Consider the following 18,730-nt stretch of genomic DNA (forward strand, 5'->3'; position numbering starts at 1 on the left):
AGGCTTACATACAAGATAAAATACTCATAAAATTATACAAACAGTCCTAAGAAAAATATAGAGAGAGACCACACATGGGTAGACAAACAGGGTGATAATTACCGATCATAGTCTTCAAGAAGGCTCCAATGGCGACGATAGAGGACGGGGGAAATGGACCCAAAACTGATCAGGAATTGGGGATGGCTCTAAACAGCGGAAATGGGGTACTGCTAGATGTACACGAGTGGAGTTGGGTCAGAGGTTAAATAGACTACCTTAGACCCTCAGGGGATGGGAGGTACAGGGGAGGAGAAAGGGGAGGCTCTGCAGTGACCATAAGGGCTGGACTTCTGAAGTAGCCAATAGCAAGTTGATTGGTGGCACCTAATTGGGTACCCATAACTGTCCAATGAACAAGCTTGGGCCGGGGTTACCTGATTGGCTGTACAGGTAACCATGGGCCAAGGGGGAGGCTCCAGACTGACAGTTGGGGAGAAGAATGGGAGAAATTACTGGGTGGAGGGGTGCTTAAGATTATTATACTAATCTAAAAAGGTGACAATAGATGGCCAAATTACTACCTAGGTAACAGCCGGTTTGCGCAAAGGAACTTGGCTCTGGCTGAAGATGGTCTTCCTCTTCTTTAGTGTCCTTCTTGCCACCAGTCTTTGTCTTGAGTTCCATTGGACAAAGGCTTAGGCGGTCTGTCAGGGTCCACGCCTGGATATGCTTGATGGCTCCATGGGTGGGTAACATCTGTTGTGTACGTGTGCTTCCCGTTGTGCTGAAATGGAGTTTTGGCTCTGCTGGAAGATAACTGGTATTAGCCTCCCAAAGTGGATTCTATGGTCAAGGCTGAAAACCACATGGCCTGGATAGCTCCTAATGGCGCACTTTTTTCCGCTCCAAGACAGAGATGGCATTTGCCCGAAGCGACTGGAAGCCATCAGTTCTCCTTGCTGGCGCTCTTCCAGAGACATGGAGTGCTGTTTTAGCATTGTGGCTGTTAGTACTCATAAGTCCTTTCCCGTCTGGTAGGCAAACCCACATCCTTCTGGCAGATGTGTGAGAGCTCTGTCTCCAGGCACTCTGGCAACCAGATGGGTGACTACAATGTTCTGGAAATTAGGGGCATTTCCTTACACCACTCACTTCCCTCCTGCCACCCCAAGACATGGTGTGTCTGCCCCGAGCACCTCACAGGAGGTAGCTCCGGACACCCAAGCTGCTGGTCAGCTTGGGCATCTGTACACCCCCGAAGTCTAGAAGCATTTCTGACTTACGGAGGATCCACGCTACGCACAGTGCCAGCTGTGCAGTGTCCAGGTCAGTTGTGGGCAGGACCCTGCCCACCTGACTCTGGGAGGAATGTGGAACTACCTGCGGAAGCACCACCAGGCAGTGCTTCTCAAGAGGGAGAAGCAGGCTGGTGCTGGGGTGCCCAAGTGGCCAGCACCACCCAGCCAGGAGGTCTGTCCCATCGCAACTACCTCCAGAGCTCTCCAGGAGAGTTCCCTGACAAGGCAGGAATGCCAGCCATATCTTCTTAAGATGTTTGGTGGGGGTGGCACCTGTGTGCAAAGAGAGGGAATCAGGTACGAAAGGAAGGTGATCGCCTGGAACCTTGCCAGGTCGGTCGCCCATGGGCTTCCATTTTCAGTGGTCGAGAATCCTGGGGTGCTAGGGTTGCTCGAGTACCTGATGCCCTAATTAGCAGGACCATTATGCCATCTGTTTTCAGGGTGACCAGATCTGTGGTGAAGGAGCATTTGCCCCGTGCTGCCGGGGGGACTGTTTATTTCACCTCAGATATCTGGAGTTCCCAACATGCGTTAGAGGGGTATCTCTCCCTGACTGCACATTGGTAGCAACCCAGTGAGCTGCAGGGTGGGGGTGGCAGTAGCGGCAGGCAGAGTCAGGGCCACCAGGCTGGCTATCACAGGGCCTTGCTGTATGCCGAAGCAGTCGACGAGCCGCACACGGCAGACATTCTCGGAGCTATTCTCTCAAGGCAGTTAGAGGACTGGGTAGGCAATGGGGATGTCGCTACGGGCTTTGTGGTGACTGGCGGTGGCTCCAACATCAAGGTAGCTGTCCAGCATCAGGGCCTAAAACGCCTTCCTTGCGTGGCCCACCTTCTCCACCTCATGGTTAAGGATGCATTGGGCCAGATGAAAAGCCAGAATCGTCGGTATCTAGCCCCAACCCATGAGTACTGACTTCTGCTCCAGAAGTGTCAGCACATCATGGGTCACTTCTCACGCAGCAATATGGACTCATATCTGCTGCATGGGAAACAGACACTGACAGGCATGCCAGGGCATCACCTGATCGGTGACGTCAGCACACTCTGGAACTCCACCTGTGCCATGCTGCAGCGCATGGTGGAGCAGAGAGCAGCCCTGGATGCCTTTGTCTCTGAGACGCGGGTCTTTTAGGATGAGAACCATCTCACCCAAGAGGGTTGGGTGGTCATTTCTCAGACCATGGAGGTTCTTGGGCCCTTCAAGACCCACACAGAAATGCTCTCATCTGACACGGCGAGCATCGCACTGGTCATCCCCATGGTCCACATGGCCCGTGAAGACCTGGCCTCATTTCTAGTGCCAGCTCAAGGCCGTGCTGACGTTCTTCCAGTGGTGCATGCCCTGGTTGTTAGGCCGCAGGAAGGGCTTGAGACCCGCTTTCAGACTTTCACACAGGATAAGGTCTACATGATGGCGACCATGTTAGACCCGTGCCTTAAGGGCGTGATCGCCGAGCGGGCCAACGAGCTTGATCACTGGTGAGACTAGCTCTCCCAGAAGGTCAAGAGTTGCAGAGTCAGGGCGGGCCCAGTGCTGGTAGCTGAGGAGGAGGGGGGTGGAAGCAGTTCATCTGCCACTTCCACTGCTGTTCATCCCCAGCCTCCATGGCTAGGCAGTGTTTCCCACCAGACTCACGCCAAGAAGAGTGCCGAGATGACACTCATCGGGCAGCTCGTTGGCCCCACTGGGAGCGGTAGGCCCCTGAGAGCAGAGACAGGTGCTGAGATGGTGAGGGACTATCTTTCAGAGCTCAACAAGTCACAGGAAACATCTCCTTTGGACTACTGTGTCGCGAAGGAGGGGGTCTGGCCGGCCCTCTCCTCCGTGGCCAAAGCATTCCTCTCACGCCCATCGACGAGCATGCAGAGCGAGTGCATCTTTTCGCATATGGGTGACATTGTCTGCCCACATTGCAATTGCCTGCAACCCTGGACAGTTGAGCAGTTGGTCTTCCTGAAGGTCAACTTGCCTCTGTTCAGCTCCCCAAACATAGACTTTGAGAGTGAATGAAGTGAGCACCTACTTGTGCCTGCATCCTCTCTTGGCCCGCACTTGGAAGGTGGTTGTAAAACGCTCTCCCACTAAACATAGACTAGAGTCCAAAGACAGCCCAAAAACTCACTCACAAATTGATTGGCAGTGCACCCCCCCCACCCCTCATCCATCCCCAAACCAAAAGTGAATGCTGGTTTAAAATCTGCAAAGTAATCCAAATTTCCCCAGTCCCCATCCACACATGCCTAATAATACCGAAAAGGCCATTGCAGCCCCCAACTGTAACTGACAGCACCCACAGGCCCAGCCAGGATAATCCAGTTTTTTTTTTCAGGGGCAGGAGGAAGAAAGAAGGAGGTGCCAGTGATGATGACAGGCAGCCAGCAGCCATACCGATGCTGAGGTCCCTCTAATGGGACAGTGATGTTGGTGTGTTGCTGAGCTGAGAGAGAAGGAATGGTTCCCTTCCTTTCACATAATCTGAGGCCCTCCCAGTGATCTTCCTCATTTGGGGTGCAATTCTGGCTCGCCTCCTCGTGGTGCACCCTGGTTAACGCAAAAGAGCCTGGACCAGCCAACCATCCATCACTCAAGGTAAATCTAAATGCTTCTTGCTTTGTGTCAGATACAGAAAGATGTGGAGCTAGGTGTGGTCCACCACTTCTCTTGTTTGAAAGTTGTGCTGTTTGGGGCAGGGCTGGAGAGCTGGCATCTGTAGACTGCGTGTTCTGTGGCAGGGAAGCTGGCATCTGGGTGAGAGACCCAGAACCAGCATGCTTGTTGTGCTTGGCCAGCTCTCCCCACGATGTTTGGGGCAGGGCTGGAGAGCTGGCATCTGTAGATTGCATGTTCTGTGGCAGGGAAGCTGGCATCTGGGTGAGAGACCCAGAACCAGCATGCTTGTTGTGCTTGGCCAGCTCTCCCCGTGTTGTTTGGGGCAGGGCTGGAGAGCTGGCATCTGGGTTTGCTGCAGCCTTGAGCAGATTGTGTTTTGTGTGGCAGTGGTGTTGGCAACTAGGTTTATATTGGTTCCAGGCCAGCAGGGTTCATAGAGTAGATAGATGGATGTAGTGTATTTGGGTCCTATAGAGATTCGCTGGTGTGAAGTTAGGTTTGGCTTTGGGTGACCCAGGAATTGGACCCCCTGGTCCAATTTTTTTTGACCTTGTGGGTTTTGTGTGGGACAGTTTGGGGGGGCTCTCCTCAAAACCCTCTGCTCCCCAGAGCCACTTTCCCCATGCCAATTACAGTGGGGGAAGTGGCTCTAATTGGTTTTTTCTCACCATTCGGAACAGTGTTCCTTTTGGGGTGCCCAAAGATGGGTGCAGTCTTTTTGGGCCAGTGGGGTTGCATGTGGGAGAGTCCCCTGAAGCTGCCCTGCAGTTTTGGAGCTTCTCCCTCAAACCGCCCTCTGGTCAGAGCCACTTTCACCACAGCAATTATAGTGGAGGAAGTGGCTAATTGGGCTTTCCCCAGCATTGGTGGCAATGGGCCTTTTGGGGAGCCCAAAGACAGAGACCCCCTGGCCCAATCTTTTTGGGACTTGGGGGTTTTGTAGGGGAGAGTCCCCTGTGGGTTCCTTGCAGATTTGGAGGCTCTCCCTCAAACCCCCTGCCCCCAGTAGCCTCTAATTATGCCCTATGTTGCCATTGATTTCAATGGCCATAGGGTATAATGGTGGAATAGGGGCAGCCTCTTTGGGTGCCCCTGGAATGGGACCCCCTGGCCCAATCTTTTTGGGACTTGGGGGGTTTGTAGGGGAGAGTCCCCTGTAGGTCCTCTGCCAATTTGAGGGCTCTTCCTCAAACCCCCTCTCCTCCAGGCGGCTTCCAATATACCCTATGTTGCCATTGATTTCAATGGCCATAGGGTATAATGGGGCCTTATATTCGGAAATAGCCATACATCTACCGTATATATGGCTATTCCGAGTACTGGTATTCAGAAATATATGGTATTCTGAATATTTTGGCCTCATACATTTCCGAATCCGATTAATTCCGAATTTTTTTTTGCACACCCCTAATAATGATCACATTAAATTTAATCATTCCACCATGTTTCCAAAATTGCTGACAAAATCTGTGTTCTTAATTGTTAATTTTTAATTATTCTAATAATTTTCATGGTTTTATTATTTTATCATATTTTGTAAGATGCTTCGAGCAGCTTCTCTGGATAGGCAGCATATATAGTTTACAGTCTATTTCTTTATTCTCAAAGTTATCACATCATGCTGAAGTCCTAATTTATAGATCACTGCAGAATAGTTTGAATCCGGTTTTCTTAGAGTCAGGCCTAGTACACAGGAATTTTCCAGCACAGATCACCATTGCCAGATTTCTCTGGCAACATGTCAGCGCTTTATGATGTAATGTCACTGAACACAGTCCTGGAAACGACACAAAAATATACCTATTCAGGTCAAAATAAACTTAAAGCCATGACAAAGAGAAATGGGAAAATTTTCTGGCTTACCCTGATGACATTCCATTTCAGCGACTTTGTCATTGGTCTTCCAATGGATATTAACAGATACTTAAATGGGAACTTCTGTACCCCTATGAAATAAGGTTTTGCATACAGTCTCCATTGTAGATCAGAAAAAGCAAATGCAGAATAGATACCAATGTGTTATCAGGTTGCAATTCCATCTGAATACAAAGTAACCAAGCTAGTTCCCATTGCTTTCACCTTGTTGGGTAACACCATCTTTGAGCCAGCATCAATACAATGAAATGAAATTAGGACTCCACATCTACTTTGACTTTGCAACCACTAGTATGCTAATGTAATTGAATGTGCTTCTAGCTATTAATAATATAGTCCTTGGGAATGTGTAGGAGGTGTGAAGATCGTCGAAGATACTTAAATTATAAGCTCCTATTTCTCTTGGAGGGAAGTGCCAGTCTTGTGAAAAATAGGTTTTCCAGACAAGGATAAGCATAAGGAAAGAATATTCATTCTTGATGTTGTGACCCGAGTATTACCTCGACACATTAAAAATGTAATAGGTAGAGCAAATCTATTGACTGCCAAAGAGAAATAGTTTCTAAAGATATGCTGCAGACCAATAGGTCAGAAGGACAAGTAGCATACATATAATTGATTAGGATGTGTTGGGGTGAATTGTTAAACACAGTAATAGAAGTACAAGTCTGCTGCAGCAATTAGCTTAAAACTTTTCATGCTTGGTTGTCGAGTTCTGCAAATAGATAAATAAAATGATTCCATTCAAAGAAAGCTATAAAAAGCACAAGCAATATTACAGGAGTGAGAATACCAAAGGGCAACAGCATGTTATCACCCACCTCCATCACTGGGGAAGAGAGCTGGCACAAGCAAATTTAGTGCCAGCTATTTATAATGCCTGTGAGTTTAACTCTTTTAAAATATGTCACCGTTTATCATTTCTAGGGAAAAGGAGTTCCACTCTCTGCTTCTGTATGTGGCGTTCCATTTATAAATATATGTAGTAGGTGCTAAATACGTAGTAGGTGCTAAATGCTGACCATGCTGGCAAACTAGGATAGCACAAGCAAAGGAAGACAGGCTTCCTGCATTTTAAATAGCTGTGCTAAAAGCAGGAATTCCAGTGTGGGCAGCTCCTCTTACAAATGCATGACTAGTTGAACTGATGAAGGGATAGAAGCTCTGCTCTCATCCTTTGTTCCTGGCCATCATATATCACATAGACTTATCTGTCCTCAGTATTTTTTGGTTTTGTGGTGAATATAGAAATAAAAGCCTCTTGGAGTGCAGCTTCCACATCAGACCTGGAACTGACTCCATATGGTGGTGGTGGTCTCTTTCAGCAATTCTAGTTGCACACTTGCTTTTGTTTCTACATGATGTCATCCTCTATTTCTGCACAAATCATGAACAGCTCATTTTTTCCTGCTAAAACTCTACTTTTTAAAAACCAGACAAAAATGGATCATGACGATGGCATCATAACAGCAGGGGGAGGGAATGCAATTTGCATGTCGCATGAAAGGGGTTAACCAGTGTCCTTTTTGTAGAAAAAGCCCAGCAGGAACTCATTTTCATATTAGGCACACCCCCTGACATCACCAATGTTTAGCATAGGGCATTTTTGTAGGAAAAGCCCAGCAGAAGCTTATTTGCATATTAGACCACACCCCCTGATGCCAAGCCAGTCGGAACTGCGTTCCTGCTCAATAAAAAAGCCCTGGGGTTAACCCATGTGTAACAAGTGTTTTTAAAAGTTAGAGTTCATTGGCACCTTTAAGATCAACAAAGTTTTATTCAAGGTATGAGTTTTCGTGTGCACACACACTTCTTCAGATACAATGAAATGGAAGATAACTGGTCAAACTTATAGACAGAGTCTGAACAGCAAATTAGCATGTAATGTGATGAAGATATTTTTAAGATATGGGGAGACAAAATGGGAATAACAAGTTGAGTTTATAGGGTAAGCAGTTGTATGGATTTAATTAAGAAAGCACAACATTGAAGCAATAAATATGTCAAAATAGGAGATTAATGTGTAAGAGAATGCTTTCTAATTGTGGGAAGTTAACTGAAACCTCTTTCTAATTGTGGGAAGTTAACTGAAACGCTCCATCTATCTCTTCCCAAGCACGAAGGTAACAAACAGCATTTTTGTCATTTGTTGAGGTGGGGTGCAGTGTCATGTAGGGGACTATATTTCAGTTTTCATTGCATTACATTACAATCACTATATATAGTTCTAAATACTATACCAATATATTGTTCTTTAGAGGTGTTATGTCAGAAAAATCTATTCCCATATATTGTATTGCAATACAAACACTGTTCCAATATATTATTTAAAAAAAGAAATGCATAAAAATACAGAGAATATTATAGCCCTTCTTGGTGAGATTGAGTTTAACATATGTAAGGAGATAAGAAACCAATATCCCTGTTAAGCCTGGAGTCTGTGTGTTTGTTCTGAGTGTTGTAATAACTTGTAATTCAGCAATTTCCCTTTCCATTCTGTTCCTGAAGTTTATTTGCAATTAAACAGCTACTTTGAGGTCACCCATTGAATATTCTGGGAGGTTAAAATGTTCTCCTACAGGTTTCTCAGTCTTGTGATTCCTGATATCAGATCTGTGCCCATTTATCCTTTGGCAAAGGGTTTGTAAGATTACTTTGTGCTGTGGAATCTCTGTGGTAAGTGCAAACCGAGTGATAATTGCACCAGTAACACAACCACAATGGACAAATCACTCTGGGTGGAATCAAACCTATAGTGAACTGATTCTAATGCCTTGACTTAGCTTCTTTTGTGTTTTCTACCTATTCTTTCACTGCATATGAAAACCTTAAATGAACCTGACTCAAGTATAGTGGCTATTATAACTTTAGCGCATCTTTTCATGGAGGGACTCTCATCAAGTTGGAACAATATCCTTTAACAAAAGAAGTTGTACAAAAAACTTATAGGATAGATTCAACCAGATTTTCTGTTGGTGGAAAAGGAATGTGGAAGAACTGCTAAATTCTTTGCAGACCCAAGCCAGAAAAATAAAGCATAAAGAGCAGTAGCAGGAACTGTTGAATAGCACATAGAAGCAGCCCTGCACTTGTTTGAGATAACTGAAGGGTTATCTTGTTCATGATTAATGTTTGTTACTTTGAAAACTATAACACCTGGAATGTTTTTTCTTTAAAAAGCAATTTCATATTTGTTTGCCAGGCTACAAGGGTGCTGTCATTTATTGAGCCGAACCACCCCCATCTCTCCAATTGCTAAAGTTAATTTAGAAGAGCCATCTTTTTAGCTAGGGTCCTGCTAGGTTGCACATACATTTAGATGAGTGTTTTGTGTACACATTCTTTATCATATTGACAGTGTAATCCTAAACAGAATTATACTCATTGACTGCAGTGGACTTGGAAGGATATAACTCTGCTTATGATTGCACTGTAAAAGACACGATGTCCAGAGCACTGTCCACTAGATGCCTGCAACCAGCAGTGCCAGTGCTCCTGAATGCAAATATTGCAAACAATGACTGGTCTTCATGCCAACCCAAGTTTCTGAATATTATCACCTATTCACAGTCAGAGGGTCATAAGCTTCTAACTGTGCCATGACAGCTATGAAAACAAAACAGCAATGTGTTGTGCTGCCCCAGAGACAGCTTATTTTGATCTTCTTTCCCCCACCCCCTATTTTCATAATTCATAGCATTGACACTGGAAACAAGCAGGCAGCTCCTCATGCCTGTGACCTTAAAGAGTTGAATGCAGGAAGCAGAGAAGGGCAGAGTCTTCCACCCATCCTCCAACATGGGAAGGCTGATTGATATTTATTTTTTAATGGGAAAAAATAATCAAGTACTGACCAGGGCTAGAGAATAAAATGTTCAGCAATTTCCAAACTGAGAACTAGGGATGGACACAAACCAAAATTTGGCCTGAACTTGGACTGGTTCAAAGTTCACGAACTGATATTCAGGGAAGATGCCTTCCCCGAACATTTACCAGACTTGTGGCCAGTTCAGTTGTTTGGGGGCAGCCATTTAAACCTAACAGCCGACCAGCAAACTAAACCCTTCAGTTTTGCTATCCCCTTTGAAGCAGGGGGAAGTGAAACCTACATGTTAAATGGCCTTAAGCCATTAAACCCCTTGGTTTGAATCCCCTCTTCAAAGCAGGGGAAGCAAAACTGATGGATTAAATGGCTGGCAGCCATTTAATCCTTCCTGGGCATTCCGCCTTTTCTCCTGGCCCCAGCGAGCCATGGCTGGGAGAAAGGTAGAAGGGAAGTCCTTTCCAGGGCTGTCTCCACTCAAACTCACTGGACCAACTTGGTTTGGGTGGGGGCCTTTTGAGTCAGGTCAGTTCAGGGTTCAGTTTGGGAATTGCCCTGGACCACTTTTGAGAGGTTCATGTGCATACCTACCGAGAACCCCTCTCTATCTTTATTAAATACTATCTACTTCACTAAAGTAGAAGTTTTCATTTGACTACCCTTTTATGGTTTGATCAGGAATTGGAAACAATGATAGAGAGACCTAGTGTGACTTCAGTAAGGCACAACTCCTATCCGCACTGTTTGTGCCATACAAGCAGAGTAACCAAACTGGATGACGCAATCCAAGCATTGTTTGCCATGTAGGATTTCCAGCTTCAGGCTGAGAAATTGGAGATATGGGGGAGATTGCAGCCCCAGGAAGACAGGGTTTGGAAAGGGGGTACAATGCCATAGAGTTTACTTTCCAAAGCAGCTATTTTCTGCAGGTGAACTGATCTGTCACCTGGAGATCACTTGTAATAGTGGAAGAAGTGAGGGGCTGGAGCTCAGTGACAGGGCATCTGTTTGGCATGCAGAATATCCCAGGTTCAATCCCTGGCATCTCCAATTACGAGTCGGCAGGAGGTGATGTGAAAGACCTCTGCCTGAAACCTTGGAGACCTGCTGGCAGTCTGGGTAGGCAGTACTGACTTTGATGGACTACGGGTCAATATAAGGCAGCTTCACTATAGTCACACTATTTCCACTGTGACTACAGTATGTGTGAGATCTTTAGACACCACTGGGAGGTTGGCAACCTCGGTGGGGTAGGGCGGGATATAAATCGAATAAAGTAAGTATATGCCATTCCAGAAACAATGCACACACCTCAGTCCTTCTACTGTTTCTAGCCGTCTCTCTGTAGATATTGGCTGCATGAAATGGTACAAATCTGAAATATTACAAGGATTTCATTTCTAAGTAGGATTGGGCCAATCCACAGGGGCTATTTTTATGAACACTTTCCTCCACTACAGAAAGCACCCCTGTGGTATGGGGGGAGAGTGACAGGGTTGCAAACAGGAGTGGACATGTTCATGTTGTGGTTCCATCCCTAATTCAGAATGAAGGTACATCTTCATGCCTTCACTTTGAATTGGCTTCATGATGCCATGATGTCACCAAGCAGACTTGCCACATGGTAATGTCACAAAATAAACAAGCTGTAAAAAAGATGAGCAGCAGGAGTTTACCCCTAAATCATTTCTTTGACACCAGAAATATTGAGAACATTGCTTTCACTCTGTTTCTGGGGCTCACTTGTTCATTTTGTATTTTTTAAAATAATTATAAGCTACTTGTCTTCACTTCCAGTGAAATCAGGCACTCTGCAGTAACACAGCCAATTTTAAAAGACATCAGTTTTAAAACTTCAGCTGGCAACCTAACAGATAAGAACAATCAAGTCAATTGGTTAATTTAAATTAAAACAGGTTTGATTTACACATCTTGCATAATATAGAAAGGGGTGGTATAGTCTCAACTTCAGTTAGCAGCCATAACTCTGAGGCTATCACTGAATAAGCCCTTGAACAGACTGCCAGTTCATGCCAGTCTAGGCACTTGCTCAGTTTCCAGTGTGACTACCGTTCACCCCCTGACACACACAAACACACCTAGTACGTTCTACAAAAACTCAAAATTCTGGGGCACAATTACTGTGTGTACATATTTACCATCTGGGTACTATGCTGAATACTACCAGCCTATAGATGGTTTATGACTTGTTGCCAATGATGTGGATCATGGTTTCTGTTAATTCTGTAATAATGATATTATCTAATCTGGATGTGGTTTGTTTAATGTTTCTGTAAGTTTTTTAATATTGTAAGCTGCCCAGAGCCCACTTGCGGGATTGGGTGGGATATAAACTGGAAAATTAAATTAAATTAAATTATTTGATACACTGAATGCATTCCACAGTAGTAGAAGAGGGCTCTTATTTGTGAGTAACAGGCCTGGTGGAATATGGGGGTGAAGGTGAACTGTTAGAGACCAAATTGGTCTACAACATCTCAAAAGGGCAGGTTTGACCACTACAGTACAACCACATTATTCTGCAATTTACTGCTAATATACATCCATGTACTACAGAGGAGGCAGAGCTATATTCAGTCTTCCTTTGTGTGATGCCATATTTGCAGGTAGTACTTCAAGACAAACCACCTTGGCTTAATCACTTGCTTTGAAAACCCCATGGAGTTGCCATAAATTGGTTGTGATGTGAGAGCACTTTAAACACACTTAGATTCAGATGAGCAGCTGTATTGGTCTGAAGCAACAGAACAAGGTTTGAGTCCAGTGGCACCTTTAAGACAAACAAAGTTTTATTCAAGGTATGAGCCTCTGTGTACATCTAAGGAAGTGTGTGTGAACATGAAAGCTCATACCTTGAATAAAACTTTGTTGGACTTAAAAGGTACTATTGGATTCACACTTAAAGACATTAATAGAAAATCAATGCTTCCTTCATCAACAACAGATATCCTCTCACAAAGCCCACGTTTATAACAATGTCTGTAAGCTGAACAACAAAAATTATTTTAAACTGTAAGAACAATTTCCATACATTACTCCTTGAGAATTCTACCATACTCAAAACCATAGTAGATAAAGGATTTCCCTCCCCGATCACTTAAACACGGTAAGAGTAATAATGACCTTGAAAACCCAGCCTGGAAGGTTGGTCAGAACTGGGTACATGTAACACTGCTATGATTTGTGGTTTTCAAATCAGAAATATTCTAGTACCGAAACCAAGATTCTCAATCATTAAATGAAAGTTGGCTCAAATTTAAAACACCACTTTAAAAAAACCAAACATATATGGCCTGTTTGCCCACTGCCTCCCTCTGTCTGAGGTTCTGATGGAAGGGATGCTATCACAAGAATTCCCAACATTATGAATATCTTGCCAAGATTAATTTGTGATTCTATGTGTTCGCTAGGATGAATACTTGTTATCTTCCTGTTCCCTTGTAATCAGTCCCTCATTCTCCCCCTTATTATCCATGCTCTTTTCTGTGTGGTTTTTTACTGTCTACCCAAGCCAGATTTTTTCAAAACCGGCTGACATTCAACTGCATCTCCTCAAAGGGCCAGTGCCAACAAAAATACTGCTTGTTCTACTAAACATGACCCAGAGTGCCTCAGGGGGCTTGTACTCTTCCTCTTTTTTCCCCCTTTTCCCTCCTTCCTTCCCCCACCTAGAAAGGGATGGACAATGGGAAAGAGGGTTAGGCTGAACTCTTCCTTTAACCACTCTCAGGCTCTTTAAGTATAATTTACACTGGGGTCACAGTTCCATTAGAGTTGCAGAACCTCTAAAGTCTGTGGATCAGATCCAGTCTAAATGTTGTTCTAATGGAAGAGATGAGATAAATTCCACCAGTTCCCTCTTCCTGCTGCAGCCCCCCATGCTATTCTGCTATTGCCACTCATGCTATTCTGGAAGGTCCCCTGTCCCCCAGGAAAGAGCATTTTGGGGAAATCAGTGGGCTGCAGTGGGAGGGGTAGAGGCAGGAATGTTTTGTTCCACTGACAGAAATGCTTTGCATGAATGGAAAATTTAGTTTGGATCCAGCCCAGCAGGCTTGAGAAGATTACTGATAATCAAGCTAAGGAAGTCCATTTCTCTACCTTGTGCTATGGTTTGTGTAGCTCTTTTCTCAATCAAATTGCTACTTAGGAGTAAATTTTCTACTCTAGCATCATAAGAACATACTACATACATAAGAGAAGCCATGTTGGATCAGGCCAATGGACCATCCAGTTCAACATTCTGTGTCACAGTGGCCAAAAAAACCAGACGCCATCAGGAGTTCTATCAATGGGACCAGGACACTAGAAGCCCTCCCACTGTGCCCCCCCCCCCAAAGCACCAAGAATACAGATCATCACTGCCCCAGGGCCTAGACAGAGAGTTCCATCTATACCATGTGGCTAATAGCCACTGATGGACCTCTGCTCCATATGTTTATCCAATCCCCTCTTGAAGCTGTCTATGCTTGCAGCCACCACCACCTCCTTTGGCAGTGAATCCCATGTGTTAATCACCCTTTGGGTGAAGAAGTACATTCATATTAATCAGAAACATGTTTCAGAGATAATAGCTGGAACTGATGACAACAATAATGCTCAGTTTTTAACACATTAATCAGAGTCCCTGTTTTAGTGCCCCGATATTCTGTGTTCCTGCCTCACTTATAGAACTGCTTCTCTATTTGGCTGGTGTGTACTATGACAGCTCTTAGATGATAAGTAAAACTGATAAGTAAAACTGACATTTAATGGTGTTTAGTGGCTTTCATTGATGTTACTGGAGCTGGGCTGGTGTTATTGTTGGCATGTGAATGTAATAGAGATCTCCTGCTAGATTTCAAGAATGATTGATTATTTTATGGTGATTTTGTTTTATATATTTGTTGTAAACCACCTGAAGGACTACAATGGAATAGAAATCTGGTAAATGAAGAAAATGTATGAGACAATCTGGAAAACATTTCAGCTGTGTGATCTACAGATCCCTTAAGTGATATTTTTAAAAGGTGCCATTCATATTAACATTTATGTTGTTCAAAAATAGCTCTGTATAGCACAGCTCTTGCTATCAATGTCAATTTATACTAGATATGCCCATTTTGATTGTTTGGTTGATTTATTAATATGCTCATATTTTATCATGGGTTTGAAGCTATGCATGTCTCATAATGTTTCCTAGCGTATCTGTGCCATTACCAATGTATCTATGCAATTTTTTTTATATTGCCTTGGCCAAAGATAACTAAATGCCAGTCAATTGTTCAATCTGTGAGTTTTGCAGATTTATTAGATAATAATGACAAAAGAGTGAAAAGCAGAAAGCAACAGAAAATATGGATACTTATGATGCTGGTCTTAAAGGTTAGGTGCAACTTTAAACCAAGATTTAGCTCTTAGGTCCTGATCTGAAGACTCTGAAAGTCTATCAGAACATACACTTCTAGATCTTGGCTACAGCAGCAGCAGTAGTAACTTTCACTGTTACAGCTCATCACTGATCCTGCTCTTCCCAAGGAAAGTCTCTGAAATGGAAGGACTTTTGCCATTCGGTTGGTTTGTAAAAGGTTATTATGGGGAAAACAGATTCATGGGATGGTTTGTTAACGGCTAAGAGTAACTCTGCTCCCTCCTGGCTACTTGCTCATGCCCAAACCAATAGTATAATTGCTCCTATGAGGCACAGCTGTACCCCTTCAAGACTACAAGCAACCACTGACGTAAAAACACCGATGCCTACTGAGCAGCAGCTATGGCTCATGGGTTCATTTTTCATATTTCTAAAATTCCGTCCCAGTTAACAAAGCTCTCAAAGAATCCTAAAACATAATTAAAATCAATATTATAAAAACCTAATTTCAAAGAGTGGCACTTTGAGGAGCTGTTAATTAACTATCCTGCAGCTTTGGAAATGTGAGGTCCTGGAGAGGCATAAAGGCTGACAAAAGGAGGTCTTAACCTAGCATCTAAGAGTGTCACATGACAGAGCCTTGAAAGCTGATCACTTGTGCATGCAACCAGTCCAGGTGGCCGAACCACCCTTTGACTGTACAGCTATGTGAGCATTATCTAATACCAGAGCAAAAGACACCATCATAAAGTTTAGCTTACTTGAAACAAATTACATCCTTCTACAGTGCAATCCTACCCAAGTCTACTCAGCATCCCATTCAAGTTTACTCAATGAGGCTTAATCCCAGGAAATTGTTTTAGGATTATACTATTAGAAGGGTGACTTCAATGGACTTTGAAGGGTTTACATCTGTTTAGAATTGCACTGGGGCAGAGAATTTACACTTAATAAGAATACAACACAACACCAATAGTATTCAATGGCCAAAAAGCAATCATAAAGATATGCCCTTCTAAATCAGATGCAATTCTGTTCAGGATTGTATTGTAAATCTGACACCCTAAGTGCCTTAGAGCTGAGGAATGTAGGACTTCAGTGTCACATGAACAGGGCATAGGTGTTTTATATAATGTCATCTATAATGTCATTTTTTCCAATCAGTCTGTTAAAGGATATCAGGCATTATTGTACCTCTGTGATGAAGTGAAATTTGATGGCTTGATAACATGTACTTGCTTTTGCTAGCTGAAAACTGTAGAAATTAAGATCTTAATGAAGCATGATTAATGGCTTTAAGCACAGAGTATCTGGTAACCTCAAGGCTTTTAAAACTAAAGCTAGAACTTGCTAAGAATGTAACCAACTTGCAGGCTATTGTTTGTGCATGAAGATAAATGCATACTAAGGCAACAAATATATATAATCAAAGGAAACCTAAAAGCCCTTCAGTGTTCACAATGCAAATTGGTGGATTCATTGGCTTGGTGTCCTCTGAACAGTGAAGATGTGTGATACATTAAGACACATATAGCCTCTGCCTTCTTTTCTGTCCTAGAATTGGTAGGGATCGAAAGGCAATTTTGTTCCTATACCCTGCTGTTCATCTTGCAGAATTCAGATCACAGCCTGGGACTAGCCCCCTCTCCCCCATTGCCCCAAGAAATAAACTTGGATGACATTAAAAGGTTATCAAAATCATATTATACGAGCAGAACATATGAAAAAGCACAGAAACTTGAACTTGTAGTTAGTCAGTGACATTTTTCCATACCAAAAGTAGCAAGCAAGACCCTGAACATGTATAAAATCTACTTTATGGGCTCCCCAAGTAACTGGGGGATTCACTGCACTTCATACAAATCTCTTCTAATTTCCCAGTGTTTGGACACAGTAAATTTATAACTGAAACCCGGAGTTTCAGAGAAGCAGAGCAGCTATTCTTATAAGATTTGCCAGATCAGACCTTCAGAAATGAGGGATATTTTAGTGCTATACAACTATTCCATTATATATCTATGGCATTATAATTCTCAGCAATAAAATATGAAGTGTGTTTTATGTGGCTGTGCTGTCCTGGAATAGGAATAATCTCTTAAATTAAGAGACTCTGGCAATCATAAATGCACTCCAAGAATTCTTAATCTTTCACCTTTGCAAATTATGATCAACCTTTCTCTTTCTCACATTTCAAAGCACTTGCTTTAGTATCTACAAAACCAGAATGTCACTAATTGTGGGAAATATTACATTTTTTCAAGTTTCACATGTTATATTAAGTATGCTTGGAAGATAAACTTACCAGCTGCTGACACTGGAATGGTGGTTGACCAAGATCTAAACCTGCTCCCTAACTGGCAATCTCTGTTGCTTCTTGGGTAGCAACTGCAGTGAATTATGAAAATGAAGAGGGTCAGTGTTCCAAATAACTTAAGAAAGAGAACAGGAACAATCACTTCGTTCTCTTTTTTTCCCCCTTCAGATAAGTTCTGTACCTTCAGAAAGAAGGAAGGAAGGGAGGGGAGAGGAAGTCAACAACCCTTAGCTTTCCTGCAGAAAAATAAGGAAACGACAGATAGCCATCTCGTTTTCTCTCAAACAAAATGTTTGGAAAAATAAATATCACAAAACCAAAAGAAATTCCTCAAGTATTATATCTTTGTGATGGCTTTCATAAGATATAATTTGTCACTTGATGGGTGAATGCCATCAAAACAAAATGTTCCAAAAGTAGTCTTGCTTTCAGAATAAGATGCCCAAAGCGGAAGACATTTAACTGCCTTAGTGAAAAGAACACATGTGGGGGGCAGGGGGGAATCAGGCAGATTCAAAGATTCCACACAAATGAAACTAATTTCGAAAGTTGGTTGTGCTAGTCTGCAGTAGAACAGGTAGATTCAAGTTCAGTAGTCTTAGAGACCAATAATATTTTTCAGAGTATGGAGAAGAAGAAGATATTGGATTTATATCCCGCCCTCCACTCCGAAGAGTCTCAGAGCAGCTCACAATCTCCTTTACCTTCCTCCCCCACAACAGACACCCTGTGAGGTGGGTGGGGCTGGAGATGGCTCTCACAGCAGCTGCCCTTTCAAGGACAACCTCTGCCAGAGCTATGGCTGACCCAAGGCCATGCTAGCAGGTGCAAGTGGAGGAGTGGGGAATCAAACCCAGTTCTCCCAGATAAGAGTCCGCACACTTAACCACTCCACCAAACTGGCTCTCCACACCAACACTCTCTTCCTCAGATACAAATAAAACTAATAGCCTTCAGGTCTGTAAAATATACATGTATATAATAAAGAAGATGGGTTTTTGTGACTTATACCGAAACATCATATTATATAAATTATAAATTTATTAGATAATATGCAAATTAAATTGTGACTTAAATTGATACATTTATATAAAACCAGATAATTATGAATTATGATTATGTAGATTAGGAATGCATCCAGAATCTGAATTCCAGATAGCAATTTTTAAGGGGCACACATGTTCAGACAGTATATATCTATCCTCCTGCAATCATCACTGACCATTTTACCTCACAAATACCTGCCTGGACTCCCATGGTTGGGGGGAAGTGGCTTGGGAGGAGTATCAGGGGAAAGTGGTTCATGGTGTAAGAAGCATCAGACCCAACCCAGCTGCTTTTAAAATTCAAATTATACTCCCTGTCAGTATGTTTGCATCATTGTTGTTGTCGTCGCCGTCGTCCTCCTCCTCATATTAATTGCCCCATCCCAACTAGTGTAGGACTAT

The 18,730-nt window shown here is 43.3% G+C and overlaps 1 protein-coding gene across 1 annotated transcript in view; it reads right to left on the reverse strand.

Annotated features, from left to right (window-relative positions):
• LOC132569573 (zinc finger protein 366-like) overlaps positions 1 to 17,328 on the reverse strand; it is a 41,862-nt gene extending 24,534 nt beyond the window's left edge. Inside the window, exon 1 of the mRNA XM_060235787.1 lies at positions 17,271 to 17,328. The gene's annotated coding sequence lies outside the window, so the exon portion shown is untranslated. The remainder of the gene's footprint in view (positions 1 to 17,270) is intronic.
• Between the last annotated feature and the right edge of the window lie 1,402 nt (positions 17,329 to 18,730).

This window comes from Heteronotia binoei, chromosome 4 (assembly GCF_032191835.1).
Source record: "Heteronotia binoei isolate CCM8104 ecotype False Entrance Well chromosome 4, APGP_CSIRO_Hbin_v1, whole genome shotgun sequence".
NCBI lineage: Eukaryota > Metazoa > Chordata > Lepidosauria > Squamata > Gekkonidae > Heteronotia > Heteronotia binoei.